General features: G+C 43.5%; 1 long non-coding RNA gene across 1 annotated transcript; it reads right to left on the bottom strand.

The window, feature by feature from the left end:
* Positions 1 to 13050: 13050 nt before the first annotated feature.
* Positions 13051 to 21343, bottom strand: LOC119032126. Its single transcript, XR_005078786.1, has 4 exons — positions 20522 to 21343; positions 20263 to 20400; positions 18126 to 18616; positions 13051 to 13665 (listed from the first exon to the last, which is right to left on the bottom strand). It is a non-coding gene; the product is annotated as an uncharacterized LOC119032126 (long non-coding RNA).
* Positions 21344 to 22173: the final 830 nt, after the last annotated feature.

The raw sequence follows: 22173 nt of genomic DNA, 5'->3' as shown, positions 1-22173 counted from the left end.
AAGTCAAAGGTGGAAGCTTTGAAATGATGTCAGGATTCATGTAAACACAGCTAGATACCTCCTGGACCAAACACTCCACTAAAAATCAGAATAATAACCCAACCTGAGCTTGAAATGTTAAAGAAAATGAGAAAACAGTCCTGGATCCGCACCAAAAGTTATTGGGGTCTATTCTGGGTCGAGACACAACCAACATCCTCTCCACAGCAGTCAGTCTCTGAAAGGAAAGGTTTTCACTTTAAAAGGACCACAGAGCAACAATAAGACCTCCTCCACACACTCACCATGTCAAAGGCTTTGAAAAATGGTTGTAAAGTACTGTTATTTGATATTTGATGGTATACCCTTCAACTGAAAGCACCAATTATTTACTCTCAGAAAATAATGAACATGTCACGTGTGTCATTTCAAACTGCAGAAGTTAATCAAATGACCACACGGCTACTCAGGAAGTGACAGTGTGGGACAAAAGGACTCGTTCTTTATTCTCACACTGCCACAGAACAAAATGTAGGGTGAGGATGAAATAAAGGTCACAGGTAGTAAGAAAATAAAGTAAATGATTAATGTTAAAGGATTAGTACTCCTAAAATATACTAAATTTTTTGACTATTAAAGGACATTGTTGTTGATTTTGAGCATAGTTGACGTAAAGGTACAGTACGTAGTTTTTGGGAAGATACTTTGATCAGAAGAAAGAGATTTTTTTCTTTAATGCTTAAACAAACTCTCATTTGTTTTCAAACAAACTGACCTAAACGAATAAACACAGTTTAATACTCTTTTAAGTTGTTTAGATGTGGCGGACCCTGCCACCTTCAAATAGAGTCCTTAACTGTCCTCTGTCCTGGGCTTGTTTATTCAGTTATGGAAAAAATAAACATTTCCGAGTTTGTATTATTACCTTATTAATATCAATAATAAAAAAATCAACATATTTTTTACAATAAATATTAAAATTCTGAGTTTGACTTTTTCTCTCCAAAACTACAAAGTGCCTCTTGAAGAAGGCATTAACATTAACATACTTAGTGCCCAGAAATATGTAAAAGCTAAAAATACACATGTTAATGATGCTGTTATTAATTCCTAAGTCGTCTTATTTCGTAATAATGTTAAAAATCATAATGACTTATAATTGCCTTAATATCTGTTTGCTAACACTTATTAGAAGGACCGTAACATAAAGCGCAACCGTCTGAGGTTACTCATCGTATCAAAAACTGCCTTAAGATGTTACTACACCGCACATCATCCTCATTTTTATTCTCTTCTCAAGTCAAAAATATTCCCTGAATGAACGAATGAGTAGTCACGTCACTGTCTGGCTGTCCATCTGCCTGGTCCACTTTAGAAATCCGTGCTGCAGACGCCCCGGCTCGCAGCATCACGTCTGACGCCCTCCGCCTGCGATGAATCTTGACTCGCGGGGGGATAAACAAGATCGCCGCCTCCCTCGGTAGGCACGGAGGCCTCCCCTCAAGGTCTTTCGGCTCCTCTCTCCAGGCGGCACCTGATTGATGGCGTCCTCGTAAAGGTTTTATGAGGCCAATGTCAGAAGGGCCTCCTCGTACTTTCACCTGCAGTGATTCCTGTGTTTGGCGGCAGCCACCTGTCTGGTTCGCCGCGGAGGCAACACTCATCCACTGAAATCACTTCATATACTTTCCCCGACTGGAAGTATTTCCTGTGATTTTTTTTAAAGCAAATAAAAACCCCCATGCACTGTCAATAACACACTACTTCACAAAATTGCCCGCCCCTGATTGTCTCCTAACAGGAACATGACCGCTGTTAAGTCTCCTTAAACTGCCTGAGATTGTTTATCTAACTGACAGGGAATTACTTTTCCAACAGATGGCGTGTATGAAATGCCCGAGTGGCCCAGTCCTGCTGTCTTCTGAACAATGCATTATTTCCCCCTGAACGTCGTGCGCTCTCTATTTCGAAACGCCCAAGTGTCTGGTGCTTTTGCCGAGAGGCCAGATATGCAGCAGACATAAATAATTCAAGCGGTAGCGAAGGCAGGATACACACAGGGTCCCCGGAGACTGGAAACCAACACATCTCACCAGTGCCGGACTGGTTATTTAGGCCCCAGTGATCGGGAGAAAGCTTTCGACGTCTTCCTCCCGAGACCTGTGGGAGGTTTTCTTTAGACGCAGGGTTGAAACTGATACGGAGGAGGATTTATTCATGGACGAAGAGATGTGGCTACAGTTAAGGCTGTAATTGGTGAGGGGGGTTAAAGACCCGGACGGAGTAAAAGGGCGGAGGCTATAAACTGAAAATATAGGCGATTACAGTCATGAGCTGCTCAAGGCAAATGTTCTGATGAGAAGCTTCTTGTTGCTCTGAAATGAACCGCCTCTCTGGGACTGATAAAACAGTCTTAACTGAAGGTGGGTCAATGCATTAAACAGTCAAATGAGCTCGGAAAGAAGAAACGGAATGAAGCAACACGCCGATGGAGCAAGGAATGAATCACCGAAATTAATTAACGAGCTGACGATTATGACTCATCCATAACGCCGGGGAAGCGTTCCTCGAATCCACTGCCAAGGAAAACTTCCATTTCCATCCACCGGACTTTAAACGCAACAAACCTCCTCCAGCACCAGCAGACACACTGGACGCTCTATATTTAGGGCTCCCAGCGGAAGTATAAATAACACGGCCAGGCAGGCTGATTAAGTCTTCTGGAGAGTGGAAAAGTTTAGAATTAAACAGAAAGGCTAATTGGCCCCAAAGCACCTCAGGCATAAATTGAGACTGATAGTCGAACGTACAGTCTGTGACGCCGAACACGCGTGATTACGAAACTGCTGCCGACACGTAATCACGAGGTATCAGCAGGGAGGGCGAGCAGCGAGTGGCAGTGAGCAAACAGAGACGTCAGCGCTCATTCATGTTTGTGTCTCACAGCCCTCCACATCTCCAGCTTTTATTTTGATTGGCTGTGAGAGCTCTTAAAGGGACAGTTCACCCAAAAATGGTACCTGTAATTTTAAAAAGTCATCAGTTGTTACTGAGGAAATGTCACATTGGCGGAAAAGCGTTTACAAATGCTGATTTAAAGAAATGTTTTATTTCCAACTTTGGAGTGAGGGAACACAACTGACAGAGAAGTAGAGGAAGTAAACACATTAATGTTAAAACATTTTTTAAAGGAAAATAAATGCAGGCATGTTTTATAGACTGACTATAGTCATTCATGTGCTTTTGCTTTTGGCGGTTTTTGTCCAGAAGTTAGACATGCATTTTATTTATATACCTTTTTGTTTATCACATGTATTTGTTCATTTAATGAGCCATTTATTTATTGATTTATTTTTGGTTTTCTGTAGTTTTGGTTCTCCATAAGATTTACATAAACTAGACATGCATTATTTATTTATTCATTAATTTACTGAGCCTATTTTTCTTACTATGTATCTTTGTTTACTCTCATATTATCTTGAAATACTTTCTGATAAATATATAAAAATGTTTCCGATTCTGATTAACACTTCCCTCTTAATAAATCTGGTAAATTGAGCTCGATCAGCAGTGAAACAGTGCAGTACTGTGCATGCACGCAGGACGGGTTTATTTTCTCCATTGTTTCCCCCAAAACCTCATCCTGCGCCGTCTAGCTGACTGTGATTCTCTCTCCCCAGCCGTCTCTCGAGCTCATCTTGCAGTCTGAGCCAAGAATCTGACAGATACCCTGGGCTTAGATTACCGCCTCGGACTCCAGCGCTATCAGTCACTTCCCAGTCGAAAAAACCCCAGCGTCCCTCTGCCATCAGCCTGGCCCGGTTCCCCGGAAGAAATTCTGAGTGTGATCCAATGAGGGAAATCGACACTGAAGTCGCTGATCCCACCAGAGTCACCCAGAACCAACTGTGTGATGTTTCACCCTTCACAACCGACATCAAAACACATCTACATCCATCCCAACGGAGAGCGGCGAGGAAGGCGTACTTTCTGTAAGCTAACGCAGAAGTTAGCGTCGCCCTGGTTCCCTCGACATAAAGCCGAGGGGAGTTTTCAATTTGATTTTGGGTTATTGCAGAAAATAATCTCTGTGGACAACACAAGTTTTTCAAACGCACATGTTTTGTTTTCCAGCCAGACAATCATGAGACCAACACCACTGCTACGATTTACAGTTGCAAGAGGCAGAAAGTAGAAAGCTAACGTTAAAGTTAAACAAATTACATCGCGGTTGCATGACATGAATTAGGAGACTACCACACACGACTACACATGTAAACTGATAGATCTGTAAGATTACAAGCCGACCATAACATCGTCTTTTGGTTTGTGGATTTCCATTTTGTGGCTTCAAGTTTCATGTCTATCACCATCTTGGTTTTTCGGAGCGCGTTTAGGTGAGAGGGTGAAGTCTGGATCTGACCGAGACACAGAGGACACGTCGTTGTAACAACTCGTCTGAAGCTTTGTCATCTATTTTACTCAAAATGGGAACTTCATTTACAAACGGAGTATCATGATGTGTTGAAACTAGTGATTTACACCATAAACTTTGTAGGAAACTGTTAACTAAGGATTTGCTTTTCTAAGAGTTTGAGGCACAGTTTTGACTCTGCTTGTGCGTCTCCGTTCTCATCTGTATCGACACATTCACAACCTCCTCACCTTCCTCCACGCACACCAGAATTTCATTTCCCTTCATTTGATTTAGTCCCCCTACCACAGGAGACATTCCTTTTCTTCCTTTATTTCCTCTCACACCTGTGTGATTAAATGGAGGAGGAGGAGGGAGTGGAGGAGGCTGGAGGCGACATTTACAGAGCAAGCCACTCTCTGCAGGCTTTTGTTTAGTGTTGAAGAGGCGACAGTAGCTCGACTCGTGGACGTTGGCTGCTTTGAGGATCCACAAAATGACATTAACAAGGGTCTTAAAGTAAAAACAGGACGCCCACATAACCTGTAAAGCCCACTGAGAACATCTAAAGGTCAGTAATCTGTCTCTCTCTAGAGAGAGACCAGGATGGCATTTGAATAATGGGCAACAACTTCCAATGTTATTCCCCGTCTCTGTCGGGAATTCCGTGATTTCCAAGGCTGGATTTGCAATTTCAGATTGAGGCCCCGGCGCTTCAAAGTCATCTCCTCCAGAGGTGGAAGGTCATTCAGTGGTTCCCTCCCTCGAGAGCATCCGGGAACACATGAGGAAGAAAGCTAAATACATTTTAAAGCCCTGAACATTTCCCACTTAATCACGGCAGGTCAGACTCCATCGACCCATGGCGGCGTTCGACCAGGTTCAGGCTCATTCTTGTGGATTTACACCCTGTGCTGCTGGCCTGTGCGTCCCCATAGTCACCAGACCACATACATGATTGGATTACGATTGATAGAAGCCTCCCAGTCGTCCATGTTGGCATCGTATGTTGATGTAAACCACATTATATTAAGTTTTTACTGTGTACAACGTATGTTGTATGTTCAGATTACATGTAACCGGCCTGAGACGGATGAAAAACTAACGTTCAGGACCACTTCTAACAAAAACTGGGTATTTTGGATGAGATGTCGAGACAATCTCAAGACATGTTTGTGGTGACAGAACCAGGTCAGTTAAAACATGATCTTTTCCTTCCACGGCGCCTGCCTGAGACAGTTGCCAGATGAAAGACTACCATTCAAGACCACTTCTGCAGAAAAAAACGGTATTTTTCCAATTGTGTTTGCGGCAACAAAACTGGATACATTTTTGGACACATCGGGACAAATTGCAGGCATGTTAGTGGCAACAAAACACAACGTTTTTTTGTTTGACAAGATGTCAGGGCAGTTTCCAGACATAACCAAGGTAAACCAGAACATGATCTGTCCCAACCCTTCATGTGTGTGAGCCAACTTCCACGACACCTGCCTGAGACAGCTGACAGGTGAAAGACCGCTCCTGCCAAAAGCCAGGCATCAACACCAGTATGTTTTTAATAAGAAGTAAGGATAACTTGCAGCAGTGTTGGTGCCAACAAAACTGGATATTTTGATAAGATGTGTGCACTATTGGAAGCATTGTTAGTGAAAACAAAAAAACAGATATTGTTGACGAGACACTAAGACCATTTTCAGCCATCTTAGTTGCAAAAAGAGCAGATACTTCTGACAAGACACCAGGACAATTTCCAAGACTCAATAAGCCAAAACCTGATCGTTCTCTAACCCTAACAAAGTGGCTTTTGTGCCTAAACCTAACTCAACCTTAGCACAGAACTGTCACAACATAACGTTGGTCCCTAGTCCTGGTTTATTGGTATTCCTGACTGTGCTTGGATTCGAGCTTTCTGGACAGGATTCCCAGCTCACCAATTCAAAAGACAAAACTCAGGGAATGGGATGAAATCGACTTCCTCCTCATTAACAGCAGAATAACGTATGGAGAGGCAAAAGGTCAGCTGCAGTGGCCGAGCTGAATGTAAATAACCCTCCGGCTTGCTCCGGCCCCACATCCACATTCAATTGCCTCTGAGTGCACGACTGTGTAGCTCAAGAACAAACCTTTAAAGGCAACTCTGCTCAATCTGCCTCTCATAGAGCTGGACAGTCGATCCTTTTGAATCAGGAAGAGCAAAAACTGTTGCAGCCGCCGGGGGGAGAGTCGCGTCCTGCGCTTCAAGTCTTGAGTCTGGACGTCCAGTTGACAGAGAAGTTAGCAGATCTTGCACTCAAGTCACTCAGTTCACCTTTAAGACATTTGAGTACTCATTTCAATTTTTCTTTCATGCTTTTCTGCCCCATGATTTATTCATGACTACTCTCTGGTCTGGCCATCCTCACAGGAAGGCCTGGAGGAGAATCAATAGAGGCTGGCAAGAAGAAAAGCTCTGCCTTTGCTCTCCAGATGTATTTTTGGCTGGTTTCATGAGAACACTTACAAAAAGTGAAAAGAAATCCCATCAACACATTTTTATGCGCCTTTTGAAGTTTAGCATAAGGCTGGCCAATATATAAGATACATACTGTTATGAGATGTCATACATGTTGTCATACGGGCTGCATTACAGTGAAGTGATAAACTGTTTTACTTGTTTCCAACACATACTCTCACCAAAATGACTGAAGACCAGCGGACAGGACCTTTGTTGCACGGTTACAGTTTGGTTGGGTTTAGGCAAGAAAATAAGTGCTTGGTTAGGTTTAGGAAAACTTATAGTTTGGTTTAGAATGACTGCAATGTGTCATTTGATTGTGATTGTTTCACCAATCCGTCCGTCCCCAACATCTTCTCTATATCGATTTTGCTCTTTATTCTACTCCTCTTCACTTCCTCCTTTGCAACTATTACAAGTAGAACAGCCACTAGAGGGCGCCATCTGACAACAAGTGTTAATGTAGTTCACAGTAAGCTGCTTTAATTGACGACAGCTGAGATTTTCAGTGTTATACTCAACACTTCAGGAAACTAACAACATCATCAAGATACTGTTTTCTGTGATGCTTCCCAGTATTATTCTCATATTCTGTTCTTTGACCGGAGAACTGGTGCCATCTTCTGTTTGTCTCAAAGAACCAACTCCTAATATTTAACAGTAGTGGATTTTTAACATGTCTTATCTAATTTTCTACACAAGTAGACTATTATAGTGAGTTTATGCCGATTTAGAGTTGAAGTTTGAGAAATCAATTAAATGACACGATTTAGGCCATCTGAGAACTGTGAAACATTCTTCCAGCTTCATTCCAGAACACTTAAGATCACGATAATTAAAATGGTCACCTGGATTGTTTGCATCCTTGGTGTCTTGGTGTTTTATTCCCCCGTAGTTTTACAACCAATCAGGTCCTGTTAAGGCAATCAAAGCTCCAAATATGCTCCCTGTAAAAGAATTTGAGAGGAAAAATGAGAGAAAATGCTGTATTTCAGTGGATGAAAGGGAAGGCTTTTTGTAATACTTTCTTCTAAATGAAGAGTGGCATTTCCATAACTTCATCTTTATTTCGTGTGCCTGTTTTTGCTCCCGCCAGCTTATCCAGATCTTTTGGGAAGCCTAAAAACATAAAATAATGAGATGCTATTCATCTGGCAAAAAGCAGTAGTGTAGTTACTGACATCCCTCATAAAGGATCTTTTCACGGCGTCCCAAATCGATTTAGGCACTTGTACGACTTTTTAAGAATCCTTCAGTCGGTGTGCTGTTTGACAGAAACCTCAGAAAATGCTGACTTCAAGATGGATTAAATCGAGGGAATAAAAAGTGTAGAGAATAACTCAATGTCCTCGTTATTTCTTCCTTAATTTGACGCAGGCAAATAAAGTCTAGAAAAAGAGACGGTTCCGCTTCTGATAGATGCTGACAGGTTCATCCTCAGCTGTACTTATATCTGGAGACAACACTGCGATCAACTTCAACTACCTCTGCCTCACATTGAGTATCGATTGTGGATATGTCTGGCCATCTGTCTGCCAGCGAATGTGTGCTTTATTTTCCCAGACTGACACTCAGATACAGTAGAGACGGAGGGGGAGACAGAGACGGAGTGTCCATCAACCAGACGGGCAGACAGAGATGGAGTTCAAACAGCTGCGTTATTGATCTGAAACCGGTGGGTTGGAGACAGCTTGTCCACTTGTGAGACCAAATGTGATAGGCAGCAAGGACACTGTGTTTCACAGTCTGTGTGTGTGTGTGTGTGTGTGTGTGTGTGTGTGTGTGTGTGTGTTATGTGGGTTACAGGGAAGCCTAGTTGGCAGTTTAGCTTTCTGCAAACCATATCAACCATACTGACGTGTGGTTGAGGAGTTGTATCTAGGCCATCGACAGCTGTTGAGGGCTACTTTTTAACATATCAGGGTGTAAAACCACCAGACGCCAGGACATTTTCCATCCAAGTTTGTGGCAACAAAACCATGTGTCTTTTATGAAACGTTGAGGCATTTCTTCTGTGAATAGAGCGACTAAAAACTGAGCATTTTGATGTGATATCGGGACATTTACAGCCCTAATCATGGTGAAAAAAACGAGATATTTTAAATGGGACTTCAAGTTCTTTTCCAGCCATTGTTGTTGCAACAAAACAGGATATTTTATGTAACATCCGGACATTTTCCAACTGTGATTCTGCCAGCTAAACTGGATACCTTTGGATGAAATGGGACATTTTTACAGCAGTATCTTTGGCAATAAAACTGCATGTTTTTAAAGAGACGTCAAGACATTTCTGCTGCGGATCAGGGTGACAGAACCGGATATTTTTGACATGATGTTGTGCCACTTCCAGCTGAATTCTGGCAACAAAACCTGACGTAAGTTTACAAGACATCAGGAATGTTCCACTTCTGTTCGTGGCACCACAACAAATGATATTTAATCGAGACGTTGGCACATTCGCAACTGTGGTTGGACAAAATTTCCAGTTGCGTTCGTGGTGACAAAACCAGGTATTCTAAGCCAACGCATATCTTTTCCTATACCTAACCAAGTGGTGTTTGTGTCTAAACCTAACTAGACAGAAAAGAACAGCATTTTCAAAACATAAGATTGAAATGTGGACCTAAAGAAAAAGCTTCAACACACAAGGACTAAATCTGACTTCCTGTCTTTTCTCAGTGGAATATTACCTGAATATCACATCTAGTTTCACAAAACATATACATATCCTATTAAAATATGAAAGGTTTGCTAATGATTTCAACCTTAACTTGGTTCACATGTGAAAGAACTGTTCCATTTTGTCAACTAATCTGAGTTTGGGATCAAAGTTACCAGTTTCCATGTGGACAAAGTGGTGATTCAGTAACAAAGAGACTCTGTGGAAGAGTGAGTCAGCGCACAGGGTCAGTGTAAGAAAGTAGTGCTTTAATCTGTGTAGGCTGTGGAGAGACATGACAAAACTGGAATTAGGAACGAGCTCTTGGCTGGATCACAGTTTTTACACAAAAATGCTGGAGGAAAAACAAAAAAAAAGGCTTTAATCTCCGCGGCTTCAGAGGAGGAATGAACACAGAGGTTTTTTTTGTTTTTTTTTCCCAAGATAAATTACATTGTTTACAGTAATCCATTTGAAGGATTCACCTTGCATCAAAGATCTGTCCGTCTGGATTTACCAAGAGAAAATAAATGACACAGAGAAATATGTCTCGTCCTTCTTTCAGCAGCCACAACAAACATGTCTTCGCTTCAAATACCTGCAGCGTCTCTCCCACGCACACCTACCCAACCGAAATGTTATGACAGAGGGAGAAATAATGCTCTCACATCCGGTTACTATCACACATTCACGCCCGAAATTGTTCCTTTGGTTTCACAAATCCTCCAAAAAAAAATTGTTACACCTCATATTTATGGCAACAAACACAATGCCGTCCTCAGCCACAACATGACTCAGTGCTACACCGATCAGCTCGTGGAGCTTTAGTCTAAAAAAAGATCTCTATCTAGCCGACAAATCCTTTGTGTGGTAGCAGTGGCGCTAATTGAAAAATGTGAATGAGATAGTTTCTCTCATTCTGCATCGTCTCGTTGCCCTCGGGAGCCGCGGGAACATCTCAAGAGGTTTGTCTTCAGCGATGACAGCATCTTCCAGATCCCTCAGGAACAGCCCCGGGCCTTACAGCTGCAAGGTATTAACATTTTAGCTAAATTAGCCTTTCTGACGTGCATTAACTGATGTGTGGGTGTTGCAGAAACAAGCTCTAAACACGACACTGACACTTGACTTTATCTTCTCCTTTTCCTTCAGTGTCTTATAGATTCTTCTTCTGCATTTAAAATCTTGTGAAAGTTAAGAAGTTAAGGTCCGCACCAACTGAGGCTCCTTTCTCCCACAGAAAACACTGCTCCTGAAGAATTTATTTAGCTCTGCTGCTTATTTGTTGTAAACAGTGCTGGCTCAGGCGTGTGTGAAGTGACCAATAGGAGCAGACTCGGGAAGGGGCGGAGCTCAGACGGCGGGGGAATACAGAGCTGCAGCACGATGAGTTTTTTGAGCACTTAGCACATAAAACTATTCGAGTAGTAACCCAAAATAAAACTATGAACCCCAAAATGAGCATAATATGTCTCATTTATGTTTATATGGGGAACATTTCATGTCATGTTTCAAAAATGGAATCTAACACTGTGTTTTACCCTCCACAGGCTGCTGAGGTAAATATCTGTCTCCTCGGCAGCTAAATGCTCCACTGATTTCACCAGCTAGTTGCTAACCTCCTGACTGCCATTCTGTGCTGACAGGTACCACAGAAAACAACAATTACAACAGCAGAGAGAGTGAGAACTGAAACAGTAAAATTGTGCATCGTAAAACCAAAACAACGAGCTGAAAGCTTCTAAAAAAAAAGTTGAAGGGGACTGCAGAGCTGTGCGACAAATGAATTTTCATCGCTATTTTCCTCGCTTTAAACAAACACAGCGTCAAATCTAACAAGGAATAATCAAATTTCCTCTCTGCACATTTACAGAGACGACCGGCTGTGTCTGAACACATCACAAAAGCTAGACGCTCCTCCTCCTGTCGATCACTTGTGGCAGTTCGAGCGAAAAGTGAAGTGGATGAAGCCGACCGTCATCACTGCTGCGCTGCTGCGAGCTCCGCCACAGACGCGGCGATCTAATCTCTGTTATGAAGTGTGTGTCTGATAATGGCGCTCTCTGGCTGTTATGAGCCCAGAACTCTACATCAGAAACATATTTCATAAATACTCTCCGCCGCACCGCGCCCAGATAATAGATAATTTAACCCCCGTAGCCCGTCAGTGTAATCAAGATAAGGGGCTGCGGTGGGAATATAGTGGAAATGAATATGACCTTTACCACAGAGCATGTTCTTCGATCAACTGTTTGTCTTGTTTTCGCTCTGACATGTGGATGGATGTCATTAAATCTGCACTGTGGGCCCAACACAGACATGTAATTGTGCTTAAGTATGTAGGAGAAACATTTTCTGCTCTCACATTATAGTAATTTAATTAGCTTATAAGCAGAGAGGAAGAGCGCTGACTGGGAAACATCAGTTTCTCTGAAGGGTTGAGACCGAGTCAGGAGGTCACACGTATGACGACAACAGCAGCCCACACGCGCCGCTGCGTCTCCTCCCACTCCCCATATGTATCCGTCGGGCAAGTTCGACTTCACACCGAGCAAACTGAAGCGAAAAGCTCTCGCCACAGTGAATGCAGCAGAGACCGTGGTGGTGGTGGGGTGAACTCGGCGGCGCAGCGTGGCAACAGAAGAAACGGACGCCGCGTATGAACACAGACGCACACAAGGGAAGTTGAACAGGTACAGAAAGTCACAGGAGGTGTGTGTGTGTGTGTGTGTGTGTGTGTGAGCGTATGAAGTTAGTCATAGTGTGGACGCTGAATGAGGAGATTTCTACATTTTCTAAAGGCAGCTTTGACAAAAACAAGATTGTGTTTAGCAGATGAGCACTTATATATTGTGTATTACTATATCAGTTATCAGTTAAACATGATTCAGGTGGTCTGAAGTATTTTAATTGACGAGACAAATGACAGAATCAGTTCCTGAAATAGTATAAAAAGAATAAAACTGCAAAAACCTCTGCTTACACATCACAATATAAGTTCCACTAGAACACTTTAATTATACTGAAATGTCTATTTTAACAGAAAATATGATGAAAACAACCTTTAAGACGAGATGATGATGCTAGTGGATATGTAGAAAAACCTGCTAGCGTGGCGCGCTGGCTCTACGTGGCTGAGTAGCAAACTGATGAATGAAGCCTGACTTTTTGAATCCAGACTTACATTAGCTGGGTTTTTGTGTTTGCTAACGTTACTTTGCTAGCTATTAGTGTGCGTAACTCTGGCGGTCACAGTTGCCCCGTAACATCACGTCACATTCACTGCAGCTGCGTCTGCCTGTATCTACTGGACCGGTTCCAAAATATTTGGTAAGTATGAATCGTTTACACACCAAAACGTGAATATAGGGCCTGATTTTAAAAATACCTGAAGTCTGCTTAAACTATACAGTTTTAGCTGCCTTTAATCTGACTAAACCCAAACTATAGCAGTGACAGACTGCTAAAAACACATTTGAATTTGTTTATCTTTTCAGGATTGCAGGTCATTTTGGAAAGCACTGACCAACCTACCTACAGTATTCAGTCATTTAGGGGTGAGGAAAAAGTGGCAGTGTCCACCTGTATCTGCTCTACGAGGGCTATATTGTATTCTCCAGGCTGAATTTTGGGAGATTTGTTTTGCGAGATGAGCATCAGCGGTTCATAATAAAACAGGAACAAAATAGCTGGAAAACTACCAAATCCATCAGGGGAAATAAAGAAGCATCCAACCTGCTGTCGAAGGCCACACATCTCAAGACAACTGATTTATTTATTCATTTTTTCACACAATATCTCACGTGTCTTTTTATTTTGTTTATAAAACTGCGACGGAGCAATGAGATTTTCATATTTGTACAATAAGCGGTTTACACGGTATATATATATCTATATATTTGTAACGCTGCCAAGACTGTTTCAAACTCCCTCCCTTTCACTCTCATCCTCTCTCCACACACACACACACACACACACACACTTTTACAATGGGCAACCCAGACATCCACAGGGCAGGGAGGAGGTGTCTCCTAGCAACTGGTTCTCCGCTGAAGCATTTTGGTCAGCCGGCTTTTTCCGGGAAGAGGAGATCACTGGCACAGCGCTGTGGTGGGTCTGACGAAGTGACACGAGGACAGAATGAATCCAACGAATGTGATCTGCGAGATGTATCCCGTCAGAATGGGGAACAAAAGTATGATAGAAAAATAAAAGAGTGTGAGGGAATGGATTGTACGTCTCGCGTCTGATTTATTATCCTTGGCGATGGGTGAAAATGGTGTCATTGACTACATCACAGCCCCCCCGTCAAATTAATGCAGCACGGTAAAGCAAAGCACTTCATCATGGAGGACATAAATTCCCCGGCCAGACGTATTTACATTGATTGAGCGCGCTGAGATGAGCCGAACACGCCCCTTTAGGTAATATACTGCCACAGTCAATCACCCATCAGACGCTCATCACAGCTGTATCGCCGCCGTCCCCGGCCTGTCGGGCAGCTTTCTCGACAAGCTGTCCGGCGGTCTGTGGAGCCCCGTGTGAACTGAGAGGAATGCAAAGATGGAGGAGGAGGCGTGGTGGGGTTGTTTACAGGCGCCACAGAGGAAACGTCGAGTTCGGAGGCGAAAAGAGCGCTGTCAGATTTAGAGACGGCAGAAATTTGAGGTTGGTATCAGTAGATCCTTCGTTGGCTTAACTCACCGCAGCTTTAACTTGTCGTTCTGGAGTAAACCGGCTGTAGAAAAAGGAACTCATTCACGTAGATTGTAGTACCAAATTTGCTCCTATATTTAGACTTGGTTACTGATAACCTGACTTCATCAACTTCATGCATTTTCATGGGAATTCGAAGCAAGAAGATGGAAAACCAGCTTGTCCAGCTCAAGTGCAAGAGCAACAAAAATCCACCTATCTGCACCACAATGTCTGCATTTCTATAGCACTTTCCTGTTCTGCAGACCACTCAAAGAGCTTTACACACCGGATCGCAGAGGCTGCAGGAGCAATTTGGGGTTCAGTATCTTGCTCAAGGATAAAGGGTTCAAACCAGCGACCTTCCAATTACCAGACGACCGGGAGAGCTACAGCCGCCCCACAGTTCATTTGTGAGCTTTCGTAGTTCTGGCAGGCAGATTTTTTTTTACCTTTGAACAGAGCCAAGCTAAGCTAATGGCTAGCTTAGCCATTTGCTGATGATTGCTGAATATCTAGCGAACAGATCACGTGAGAGTGGTGTAGATTTTAGATCGTCCTCCCAGAAGATAGCAAATGAGCGCATTTACCAAATATGTCAAACTATTCCTTTAATAGAGTCTTCAAGAGTTTACCACCAAATATCTGGAAAGGGAATGAGTGATGATGATTTCCTCTCTACGTCTGTGTTCCTCAGAGGGTTTGATTTTTTACCAAAAGGTTAAAAAAAAGTAGTCTCAGCCTATTAAGATTCTCCACAGGGTGTTATTTTGGTCTAATCCGGAGTGAAAGAATAACCCTTTCCTTAGAGATGCATTCAAGGAAGCCAACAACTCCCTAAGCCCTCGCTCTCTTTCTCTCTCTATCTCCAGTTGTTTGGTTTTATACGATGCTACCTGAGCGTCCGGCACCGCAGACCGCTCGCTCCCACCGGGCTGGCCCACAGCCCAGTCGGGCCGAGCCTCCGTGCCGGGAAAGAGACGTCGGGCAATCGTCATCCATCAGCGTTGATCTGCAGGGTCAGCCCCCCGTCCAAATAAATGCAATAAAAGTGCTCTCATGCATCTATCTGCTCAACAACAGCTCAAACCCCATCCGGAGGGCAGATCACAGATTAGTGGCCCGCTGCCTCGCTGGGCAGTGTATTGCTGTTTTTCTGGCTGGCAGAGACAGATTTTTTTTTTTTTTTGGCCTTTTTTTATCGTCTCGTTTAGAAGAAAGGGAAAAGTTTTAGAGTACACCCACACGGCGACCTCACAGCTGCTCTTGTAGCAAAACGTTCCAGAATGACATTAGCTAACCTTCTCCGGCAAAACAGACGTTGATCTTTCACTGCAGATTTATCTTCAGAAGTTTAACGGCATCCTCCAGATCTATCATGACATTTACTGAAAGGTCATTATTATACAGTCTTGAGTTGTGCGTACAAGCACTCAAAATTCAATTTAATGTATGCATGTAAGGCATATATTGTGGTGCCCAGAGTATTTACAGGGCTGGAGGGATCCAGGGTAGTTTACAGCGCTCTGAAAGAACGAATAAATACTGTGAATCACGTGCAGTATATCGTGCTCCAACAGTAGCCGTGTAACTGCAGTGCTTTCTGACATATATATGATGCCTGGCCGTCCCCGGAGCTCCAGAGTCATTCATCACCAAGTAACATACTGGACCTGTCGTCGCTGTGAAAAGATGATACACGACCTGTCGTAGAGGATCGCCATGGTTATTTAATGTCTAGAGCAGGGACAGTCAATAGTAGACCAGGAATACTATCAGATAAGGTGATTCAGTTGCTGTTTAGACGAATAGTTGCTTCAGGGAGGTTCGATGCTGGCTTGAATAGGTGAAGAGTCTTCCAAGCTAAATGGAAAAATACACAATGGCTGATCCGATTGTCCAACGGCATCCTTTGCCAGTTCCTTCCCACAACCGTTACAGACGACGGCTGCAGAAATGATTCACACAACCATTAACTGACCTCCTCTTCTGTCCAAGTCCACCGTGGTGGTTAAAGTTTAGTTCGGCTCAGGGTAAAATATATCTTGTATAATGGTTGAAATGGTATTTAAATCCATGGATCAGCAGGGGAAAAGCACTGATTAAAAGAGAAGAAGACTCATCTGACTTTCTTTTACAGAGATGGTTTGTTATGTAGGGCATCCTCCATGGTACTTCTTCCCATTTTTGCTGCAAGGGCACCTTGAAGGGCCCTGTATCCTGTTTTCTCCACTGGGAGGGCATCTAGTGCTCACTCCACCACCTCTTTCTCCACTGGAAAGGCATCCTTGAGGGTACTGCACCATGTTTTCTTGACTGGAACGGCCCATAGAGGGCACTGCATCATGTTTTCTCCACCAGAACAGCACCATAGTTGGACCTGCATCCCGTTTTATCTACTGGAAAGGCCCCTTTTTATCCAAACATGCCACAATAAAACACTTGCAGAGTCTCAACTTGATTAACAATATCAGACAGCGGCTTCAGACAGGTTGTCAGTGGTCCAAAATCATCGGTTCTGACTCTGTGCCCCCTTCGTCTCTGCCACATCACCTTCACCCCGTCTCAGGTTTATTAACCCAAATCACAGAGACCCCACCACCAAAGCTGTTGTCTTGGCGCCAGCTTTGTGTTCTTGCAGCAGATAGACGCACTTCTGAGGCAAAGTAAGACAAATCTTATGAAAGGAAATCGAGAGTGCCTGAGGACTCAAAGTATGAAGTAAGCTTTAAGTTTGTTTGGACAGCCAGATTTTATCCGTCCCCTTTGTTAACAAACAGCTTATCACAGCACTTTGACTCAGTCTTTACTGCAGTGTCTTCATGCGTGTGTACACCTCGAGATCCAGCCACACGACAAGCACTACTTAAAGCTTTTTTCAGCGTGTCTTATTGGCATCGGCAGCACGAGGAGAGGTTCTCAGCGACACGTCTGCCACCCCACAGTCCATCCCAGTGCGAGTAATACGGTGTAATTACAGTGTTACTCAGACCAAAATCAATATCTGCTGAATGAGAATGAGCTTTAACGAGCAATTTGTTGTGATGCGATGAAATGGACGCCGGCGGGTTACTCCTGCTTTTAATGCTCTCGTAAATTCCCGGAGGAGTCCTCGAGGGAGTACAGCGCTCAATCTGAACATTTTCTTCACACACAGAGGATGATAAAATGAAATTAGACTCAGTTTATTTCAAGAATATGCTATGTGACTTATTTGGTGACTTATTTTTTACAATTGAAATGACATTTTTGTGATCTTAGATGAATAATTGAACGGGAAACACAATAAATGTCTCTGTTCAAACGTGAATGGTAACAAACCCTACTGTTGTACCCAATAGAGGTGAATGGATGGATGGATAACAACCACATTAAGCCTGTCAGGATACGGATGACATGAATCATCCACAGCTGATTTCAGATGATAACGACTGAATAACATGACCTCATTCAGCTTTGCAGGAACGTGTGGAGAACACCTGGTGAACGTATCAGTGTGTCGGTTCTTGTAACGACTGACGGCGTTAATATAAGCCAGTGTGATTCAAAATAATGCAAACATTTAGACGCGACAATTATGTCTATTATTCTCTGCGCCGTTCTTGACAGCAAAGCGCGCTCGTGACAAATATGTGCCGTGGATAGCAGCCCATGCATACTGCGACAATGATGAATTATTAATCGCGTTCATAGTTTGGATTAAGACCGACTTTTGCATTTAAAGCACACTTTTTCACGCCGATCGTGTACTACTTGGTTGTTTTGTGGTTTGCTGGTGCAACATAACTGAGATGAACGTTGACATTTTGTATTGGTAATCATAGTTGAATTAAGACACGGAGAAATGAGTCACAGTGCTGAAGGTAGATTTGAACATGTACCTCGAATCGAACTGTGGCTCCTTGTCAGAGTTTTCACTGCATCACGAGGCGAACGGGGCGAACCGGCAGCCTTGATGACTCACTCCACTGCCTGAGTCATCCGTCATTGGATGGACTGTATATCATCGCCGAGACATGGCAGGAAGATTCAGATTGCAGATTGAGAATACCAGGCTTTGAGCTAGAAGAGCAGAGGGGCTTCAGGGAGAGTCATGAAATTATTAATTTAACATTCTCTCTGACAACATAGTTCTTGCCATGCTGTGATTTTTATTTAATTGAGACAAATCAATGTCGTTTTGCGCTGTTGTGCAGGAAGAAAAATGTTTCTCGCCGTTTCCTTTTATAGATCTGAAGCAGAGCCGGTGTCAGCGGACGATCCGCTCGAGGACATGACGTCTTCAGAGCAGATCTCCAGATATTTCACCGCACACGCTGCAGACAGGTATCGATGTCTGCGCGGGACTCAGGATGTGTTGTCTGAGAGGAAACTAGAGCAGGAAGCAAAAAAGGAAAAGAGAGAGAGAGAGAGAGAGAGAGAGAGAGAGAGAGAGAGAGAGAGATTAGAGGAGGAGACAAAGAGAAAGGGATTTCCTTCTGGGAGCCTGTGAGTCAGACAAGGATGATGAATTGTTCTTTCTTCAGTTTTTCAAAACTGGGTTCTTGGCGCCTCGGCTTCTGGACAGAGCAGGAGGGGTGGGGGCCGTATCGACGCACTACAGAGCCGGCGGTGTTTATTTACACTTCAAGATACCGGGAAGACCTCAAAATCCCCAAAGACGGCTTCTGAATCGCAGCCTTTTCTTGTGCATCTACGGGCAAAAGAACCCATGGGAGTAAAATAAAAACAATACCATAAACAGCACATTTCTTACATTTCTGTCACTTCTGTCTCTGTATGTCTTCCTCTCTCGGGCAGAACCGTAGAACCTACTTAATTAAACAGCGCGCTCCGGCACTCTGCTGTCACCTGTCGATTGGAGCATCAACCAGCCCCATCCATCATGTGTAGTGCACGTCGTCTAATGCAAGGATGCTTTTCCCCACACCTGACACAATTCATATTTGAAACAGGTGAATTGTATATAGATATATGATGTGTGTGTGTGTGTGTGTGTGTGTGTGTGTGTGTGTGTGAGGAGTGAGTCACAGTGATAACAGATTTGCTCTGACCTGATTACGACGCGTCTTCATACACGAAACAACGAGACCATTGCCGCTTGTTAGCAACTGCCTTCTTAAAGGCATGTAAACGATTTTATTTTCAAACGTGGGGTAATGAGTGATGCATTTTATGTTGTAGAAAAATGTTTTTAGACTACTAACACTACTGTGCCTGCCTTCCTGCTATGCTGCCTTAATAATATCTACAGCCACTTGAGACTGCCGCCTGACAGCAAATATAAAGATGGGTCGTAATAAGCTGCTTTTAAAGCTGATGTAAACAGCTGCTATGGAAATTGTCATCAACATGTGGAGAAAAAAAAAAACAGTCACATGACCGTGAGTAATTCACCGGTGTAAATATGAATATCACATGTGACATATTCATGAGAGTAATTATAAGCCTTATTATTACTTCAGGTGATATTCTGCTTACATGGTGCGTATTCTTTGGTTTCTTTGTGAGTAAAATCACAAACCCTGCTCCACAAATTACCACACACACACACAAATTAAAAAAAAAAAAAAAAAAAAAAAAAACCTGTGGTAGCGTCATTTTCCAGCCAATTAAATAATTTAGAGGGCGGTTTAAAAGAGCCCAGGTGATAATTTCAGCCCCGGGGGCCTCCAACGCAGGTTAATGCGTGCATGTATTTATTCATTACAGATTCAATTCAGAGCAATTACGAGCACAACATGGACGCAGGGCCCTGGGCTCTGTCAGTGCAAACAATGAAGACAAATTAAGCATTGTGATAGAAGAGGGGCATTTTACACAGATCTGAATAGAAAATACATTCAAAAAAAAAAAAAAAAAAATCATAAAGAAATAAGAACAGCACCTGAAGTGAATGTGTGTGTGTATGAGTGCGTTTCTGTATCACTGAATGCTCATGAGTGTTGTGTGTGTATGCTCGTGTAGTGTGGTTGAAGTGTGTGAGGGTTAATTAATTCCCAGGACAGGGACACACACCTGTATATACATTATACTGCATGTGATCATACGTTTGGTAACTAGGGGACTCAAGATGCTGAGGCTTGTTCCATGGTTGCTCGGGGCGACGGCTCCATGAGGGGCAGCGTGGAGGTCGACTCTTCTCTCCTTCTTTACCTTGAGAGAGAAAAAAAAAAATCCATAATGAGACACGTGAATAATGTTTTATCTCATTAAAGATTCCCAACAAGGGGTTTTAATGTGTCTTCACGTCACTGCAAGTCCCCAAAGTTCTCACGTTAATCAGACGGCTGCATGTTTGTCTCGGCTTGTTGTCATTTGAAATCGTATAGGATGTATCACCTGACTGACGCGATGTCCACTGAGGGAGGTCGTGCTGAATTAAAATCGAACTGTTCCTTGTGAAGAAGCCTTTGTCCACAATCTCTCACAACCAGTGATTTACAAGATGGGAAAAAAACCTGTGGGGGTCCTCCAGGGAAATGTCAGCGTATATTCCCTTTGTGTCCACAGCCATGTGAAATGAGAGGGGGGCGGCTGGGCCCTCCACTCGACGAGACAGGGATCTTGGGAGGTCAGGTGGAAAACAGCTTGGGGGGGATAGGGGATAGGGGATTTGAGCTCAGGTCTCCCCTGGGACAGGTGTGTGAGCTCGAGGCCAGGTTACCCACTGGGGGGATGGGGGGGGCTAAATCGAGAGGCTGCCCGGGGATTTAACAGTGTGACGCTCAAGACATCCCTGGGTTGAAGAGGTGAGAACTGCCTCAGAAGCTCCCTGACAGATAATTGCTATCAAATGTGAGATGAGGTCGCCATCTTCTGGATAGACAACAAAGTGCACCCAGTACTTTGAGTGAATGGGATCCTTCAGCAGGTCAGAGGGTTTAGCTCCCTCTGCTGGTCAAACAGAGAAACATCAGGGATGGCTGACTTTAATCGATCCTGTTTGACAGCCTAAACCAACATTGATAAATTTAAAAAAAAAACAACAACATTGGAATGGCATAGAAACCAAACTGGTCCCTTTGGTGTCTCAAAGGTGGAGAGTAACAGATCAGGGTGGAAATAAAATGTATAGAAACCAGCCAAAAGAAAGAAATCTCACCCACTCAATGCAGATTTTCAACACACAACCATCTGAGCTGGGGAGCTGCAGCCCCCTTATATAGTCTCCCAGGTGACTGATTACAACCAGCTGAGGGATCACAGGTGCTTCTGATTACCTGTGACCTAGATCTTGAGAGATCGCTGTTCACACCAGGACCTTGAGGGAATCTCCCATCTGTCCATGAAAGTATGATTTGCTTTTGCCTGTTCTTCTGAGAGAGAGCCACTAAAGTTAGCACGCTAACCAGCTACAAGCTCCTGTGCTAGTTGTGTTGGTTCCAACTTCCCTGTCAAAGATAAGCTGGACGGTGGAAATGAGGTTAAATGTGCCTGGCTACACCTGCCTTAACATTGCCACGTGAGAGACTGTTGTCTTTGGCAGGCCACACTGTAGACGAGGGCCAGCAAAGTCAACTGAAAATGTTCACATGTTAGTTGACATTGCCTGAGCAACTGATTAAAAGGAACTCATTGTGTGGTCACATTCAGTCAAAAAGTTGAAACGGTCGAAGTCCATGCCAGCAGCTCCTGCTCCTGCTCCTGGAACGCCTCGTCAGTAGCCCCGCCTTTAATTCTGTGACTTTGTGACTGTCGCACTACAGCACCATCATAAGTTCATATGATAACATTTGTATAATGTATGCCAAGCATCTGGTTTCACAACATGAGGATTGATTTGGGTCTGGGTCAGGCGTGTGTGAGCTGACCAATCAGAGGAGACCGGGCCTTAAAGAGACAGGAACTAAAACAGAGCGGGGAATACAGTGCGGCAAAACTGATGAGCTTTTTGAAGATTAAATCATGTAGACCTACAGTGGTACG

Source organism: Acanthopagrus latus, chromosome 14 (assembly GCF_904848185.1).
Source record: "Acanthopagrus latus isolate v.2019 chromosome 14, fAcaLat1.1, whole genome shotgun sequence".
Lineage (NCBI taxonomy): Eukaryota > Metazoa > Chordata > Actinopteri > Spariformes > Sparidae > Acanthopagrus > Acanthopagrus latus.
This window is presented reverse-complemented; position numbering and strand designations above follow the sequence as displayed.